The 6340-nt window shown below is 38.9% G+C and overlaps 1 protein-coding gene across 3 annotated transcripts in view; it reads right to left on the reverse strand.

Moving 5' to 3' along the window:
• The window catches only part of ANKRD50 (ankyrin repeat domain containing 50), a 242600-nt gene extending 237254 nt beyond the window's left edge, over nt 1-5346 (reverse strand). For all 3 annotated transcript variants that reach the window (XR_008400711.1, XM_053703632.1, XM_053703633.1), the window contains exon 1: nt 5120-5346. The gene's annotated coding sequence lies outside the window, so the exon portion shown is untranslated. The remainder of the gene's footprint in view (nt 1-5119) is intronic.
• Nucleotides 5347-6340: the final 994 nt, after the last annotated feature.

Genomic DNA, 6340 nt, shown 5'->3' on the forward strand with positions numbered 1-6340 from the left:
AAGTTTAATTCTTACTTTCATGTCGATATAAACATCTACTTAGAAAGGGACACAAATAGAAAAAAAAATGCATGCTATAAAGCATTATCATTTGCATTACAATGCCCTTTAAGGAAACATATTAATATTTTATAATCAAGTATAAAAAGATGTGAAATATTTGCACTACACTGAATTCATAAAGGGGTACAAAAGCATCCTCTGTTGCCCCATATATAAAATATTGACTATGTCAAGGTTGCCAGTTCCAGAAAATCTAAGAGCCTTAAAGATAAAATAAAAGTTGAAATGAACTGAATTTAAAACAACCAAGGAAGACTAGACATATACAGATATGTAGATTACATTAAAAAAAGACTAGGGTTGAAGGGAAAGTAAACACAGTGGGTCCGATGGTTTAAAGTGAATGTCAATTTTCAGAAATGAGTGCCCGTTTTTTTTTTAAAAACACTTTTAAAAACCGGAGCACTTTCATTGATGAAAGTTTACATTGCACCGCATTTGTAGAAATACTTACAATTTTCTTCTCCAAAGCCGGATTGCAGATCCCAGCCTCAGTTCCTCTGTACTGACGTCAGAAATGACAAAACCGGCTTCCACCAATTATGGCTGCCCCCCCAGAGCGTCCATCTTGTGATGCCTGGCTGTGATTGGAGGAAATCGGTTTCGTCAGTGCTGCGTTTGTACAGCAGGAAGAAGAAGGCGGGGAGGGGGGGTGGGATCGTCGATTCGGCTTTGCAGAAATAAAAAAAAAGGTACAAATCCGGTGCAATGTAAACTTTAATCAATGAAAGTGCCCTTGTTTTAAAAGTATTTTTAAAAACCAGGCACTCATTGCTGAAGATTGACATTCACTTTAAAGCTCTCTGCTCTAGCGAGATTATATAGGAAGTCTTGTCAGTACAGGGAGGCATTTTAGCTTGAAAACTCTCTCACAAGACAGGGTGCTGGGTGTGAAGGAGGGACACTCACATTGTAAAATAATGTTCAAAAATTATTTTGAGAGCTTTCTCTCCATGTAGGCGAGTGTTTGATCATCAGGATCCTTGTCATTGAAACATATACAATGGTCGGTTCATATACAGGCTTACCTCACTCATATAGCCCTGCGGTAAAGTGTAAACAACATGGTTATAGCTTTCTTTTCACTTGCCAGCGTGTATAAAAACATGTTTGAACTAACATATATTAGGAGGTGCAATAGCACTAAGTTTAGTTTAACAGTAGCACCGCACAGTATTCAATAAAAACTGTACCAGAAAAATAGTGACAATTACTGTAGTAAAATATACCAGACTACAACACTGAGACACCGATTGCATTGTAATGCTGTAAACAGAGTGAACTGCTTATAACAATATAGTGCCAGTCACTTTTCTTGCCATCTCACGACAGCACGGTTTTAAAATCTGTGGAGGTTGAACTTCAGCTCCACAAAGCGCTGTATTAGGGAAGCACTGTAAAATGAGGTATACCTGTATGTGTGTATAGGTAATTTTTGTCCTGCACACTGCAGGTGGACTATACGATAGCAAATAAGTGAGCTTTACAAAATCTAGACTATATATAAAAATGCACCACAAAAATGTTGTCTGTGGCCATTTGAGTAAATTGCACATGTGCAATATGAAATAATTATTCAAAATCTACTTGAATTACTAGCAAAGTTATCAAAAAGGTCAGTTTGGGACTTCATCAAGTGTCTTATTTGTGGCAATTGTTTTTCAAATGGAAAATCTCCAGCCACCACTTTCCTTATTTGGAGGAACCAAACTGGACTTGAGTCTATCGATGGTAGGGCTTGTCACTGTCATTGTGTTAACAAAATCTTTTGTTTCAGCAGAAAAGATAAGAAACTCTAAATTAGTGAGATATGTGGCAAGGTTAGCTTGTGAAGCCTTCTAAGTGCTCTTTCCATTTTCAGGACTAGAAAAGCCGCTATTTTCAGCCCTGAATTACAGAAAAAATGGACATAATAAATAATGAAAGTACAATGTAAAGTTGTTTAATATGCAAAACTAAAGCATTTTATATTACAATCTCAAAGTGATTAGAGACCCTTTAAAAACGAGGATCATAAAAGGGGGAAAACACAATTAGTTGTGCATGTTTTATTGCTTCTAAGAACACAACTAGGCAGCCAATCATGAGCATATCCTGCTCAGGAACAGCAGAGGAGTAAGACACGTGCATGACATGAGCTATGTGAACGTATGAAGTGGCAACCAGGCGAGCTGTTTATGCCACCCCATCAGAATGGCCAATTTGTTAATACTAGAAAATAGACTGAGTTCATGTGCCTTTTTTTTATATTTATTTTTTATTTTTTTATTTTTTTGGGGGGGGGGGTAAAACTGCACTGAATCCAACTCCAAATCACCTGTCACCAGCTAATCAAAGAATGTGTGAAAAGTAAGATACAAATAAGCAGAACTGTCAAAATTATTTCAAAATAAAGAGCCAATAATGATATTTATCAGCCTAGTGTCATTGTTAGCAACAAGGAAGCATTTCAGAAAAATAAGTTCTTATAACGGAAGAGAATTAACTAAAAATAGTGTAAATGTGTGTTTGTAAAGTCATGTTCCCATTAAATGCTGCATACAAGTGAACCATAGATATTTCCAAATGGATCTTTGACACAAAAATTAAAATTTAATGACAAGAAAATTCCAACTTAAAGGGATATAAAACCCAATTTTTATTTCATAATTCAGTTACAACATACAATTTTATATAACTTTCCAATACTATTTACTTTGTTCTTTTTGTATCTTTTGTTGAAAACCATACCTAAGTAAGCTTGGGAGCTAGCTGCTGATCGATTGGTGGCTGCAAATATATGCTGGTTGCCATTGGGTCACCCTATGTGTTTAGCTAGCTCAAAGTAGTGCATTGCTTAACCTTCAATAAATTATACTAAAAGAATGAAGTAAAATTTATAATATATTAGTAAATTGGAAAGTTGCTTAAAAAATTGTATGCTCTGAATCATGAAAGAAAAAAATTGTGTTTCATTTGTATTAAAAATATTTAATATTCTCATATCAATGGATTTTTTGGGTGATCAAAACAATGGATTTTGTTATTGTACAGGGAATACCAAAATGATTTAAAATTAGTGTGGGTCAAGCATCATAACAGTTTATTATGGTTGCAAATGGAGCTGGAGTGAGAATGGCATTTCAATACATTAGTGCAGTGTTTTTCAACCAGTGTGCCGTGGCACACTAGTGTGCCGTGAGAGATCCTCAGGTGTGCCACGGCAGACTGACAACAGTGTGACATATTTTTTAAACTTTGCTTGTTTTTTACTCCCAGTGCAGGGGTAGTTTGTAGGAGGCATGGCATAACAGCACAATACATACAGTATGTGTGTGTTTGTGTTTATGTGTATATATATGCTGTATTAGGCTACAATGTGTGATTTTTTTTAAATTTTGGGATGGTGGTGTGCCACAGGATTTTTTAATGTAAAAAAGTGTGCCACGGCAAAGAAAAGGTTAAAAATCACTGCATTAGTGTATGCAACTGTCAGTAAGGCGTTGCTAAATAGAGCACCATCAGCACTGGATGCAATATATAGGTAACAGTGAGCAGCCTAGCATGGTCTTTTCAACCTGTTTCCACACAATGGACATGCTGTACGCTGATCATTTTCTCTTTTTAATTATGTCTAATATGTCCTGAACTTTGTAACCATCTTTCATGGTGATTGGTGTAATACGGACATTTTTTTTAATCAAAAAACACAAAATGTACATTGCCCCAAGCCCTTATTGATCAAGCTACTCTCCAGAGGCCAACACAAACCTCAGACAGTTTTGCTGTCACACCCCTATGACAGATGGGCAACACATTTTACTGCAAAACACAATTTAAAGTTACCTCTTTGCTTCAGACACATCCCCTTTAGTTAATTTGTTGACATTTATATCAAACTTAGAAAGAATATTCTACAGCCAGACAAGAACATTGGAATATACAAGTACAGGGAATAATAAAAGTCAATGCAAAATTCTAGTACTGCTTCCCTAGCTCCTGGCAATTTTACTCAGACAAGTATGCGACTGATCCTAACATTTTGCTTTTTGGGAAACATCTGTTTATAAACTTGGCTATAATGCAGAACGGTCTTTTAGGCTCGATTTTGACATTGTCATTAACCAATAAAATTCAGTCCAAATAGCTTAAACGATTGACAGGGGAGACACAGGAGCTGACTTGTAACTAAGCATGTCCCTTGTAAAAAGATGTCAACTTTGGGTTCGCATCTCCACATGAGGTGGAAGTGGTCTCCCTATTAGAATTTCACACATTGATCTGGGTATTTATGACCCTCTGCTTCCTCTCGAGCTTATTGGGCTATAGAAGGATCCCAACTCCATTTTTCTTAGGGCAGCAGCTCCAGTCACCCGTATAGACACACGTACACATACATATGCAATAACAGGCAGACACTGACATTCTGTATAGGGCGATAAACCCCACCCAGGGATGCGGAGGCGGGGGTGGCTGTGAGTGCAGCTGGGACTGCAGTGGAACAGACCCCGGATAACGACAAGGGAGCCCAGCCAAATCTGACAACCTTAGATCTACAGTGGGTGACAGAAGGAAATACAACTTCTTGCTTTTTAACTTGTGAACTTACTAGCGTCACACCACATAGGTTACCTGACTGCACCTAACATACTTATCTTTGGTGTCCCATAACAGCAAAATGTTTTGTTTTTTTCATCATAGAACAAGAAAGCTTTTGTGGAATATTATTCTCTCTCCTATATACAATATTAATATACAAACACAGTGTTAAGTCATACACTAGCAACTCTCTTTTAAATACATGGGACAGAAGCATATAGGGCTGCTGATTTATGACTCCCTGAGCGCTGATTTCTGGAATAGTGCAGACAGCCCAGCACACATCACTGTTTAAATGCCCCGAGCAGTATATATGAATATCAAAGGAAACAGGTCTACTGCTATCGCATGTATTTACAAATAGACACATGTGTACAGATGCATGTAAGTTAGTATTTATGAAACCACTGCAAATGTATATACAACACCCACCCTGCTAATAAGAGAGGTGCCCGACTTCTCCCACAGGCATATTTACCTGTCGTTCCGTAAAGAGTGCCACAGTTTTTGGCAGACGGGTGTATTTGTGTGCCCGGTGTCTATCTCCTCCCTCTCAGGGGCGCACTCTCTTTGTTTGCCCTCTTTCCCAGTTCTTACTCAGCCTATGCTGCAGCCGATGTTACTGCTGCTGATTCTCCTCCTCCCCCAAGAGCTGGATCTCCGCCTCCAAACAGCAGGAGGGAGGGTGACAGACACGCAATACGATGAGAGTGGAGACAGTCTTGCTGCGACAACGCCTTCCTGCTCGACGACGTCACCGCAACTACATAATTGAGACCTAAAGGCATTCCTTACAGGAACATCGTTTCCGGATTTGGGCCACGTTGCATCATGGTACTTGTAGTTTTTGTAGTTCTAAGCGTTACTGCCCACGTGATCAAGCGTCCTGATGTAACCCTATAGGGTTTCTCTGGTACTATGGGTATAAAAGAGTTTGTGCTGCGCAATCATTTTGAAAACTCAATGTACTGCCTTATATAAAACATAGGTGCTGCATGTTCACCTTTATCAAATTATATGTACTATTATATGTACTATGTTGCTGGACTGGTAGGGATGCCAGCTTTTTCCTGAACCGAGTTGCTAGCCATCTGTCCCGATTTGTACCAGACATTAAACAAAAAAAAAAAAAATTTAATTCTGTTGGGCCAATACTCAGAAGCAACTGGGATACCTGTTAGATTCCCTGTGGAAAAGGAATGTTGTTAAGCAGGAGTAAGAAGGCTGTATACACTCTGACCACGGATAATGGTGACCTCTCTAACCTACCTCTGGTAGTGATAATGTCTAACCCCTGGTGATAATACTAGCATGCCTTCAGTTTTATACAATGAGCAGTGCTAATACCAGGGTAATGAACAGTGGCAGCCGCAGACTGCCAGCTAATGTGTTTGCCAACCCCAGGACCCCATACAATGAATTACAGATACCCATATATGATGTAGTGTCAGGACCGTCTTTAACACAGGGCAAAAGGGGCAGCTGCCCTGGGCCCAGTCTCTGTTGAGGGGCCAAAGAGTCCTTATTGTTCATACCAGACTGCTGATGTGACATGGGGAACACACACATTCAGTCCTAATACTGTCACTGTCAAAAGTACTCTGCTTATATTTTTTTTAAAAACTGTGCCAGACCGTGCCGGTGTCATGTGACATGCCAAGCTAGTGCCATGTGCTGTTTTAGATGTGCACTGTGCAGC

The sequence above is a fragment of the Bombina bombina genome, chromosome 2, assembly GCF_027579735.1.
Source record: "Bombina bombina isolate aBomBom1 chromosome 2, aBomBom1.pri, whole genome shotgun sequence".
NCBI classification, from domain to species: domain Eukaryota; kingdom Metazoa; phylum Chordata; class Amphibia; order Anura; family Bombinatoridae; genus Bombina; species Bombina bombina.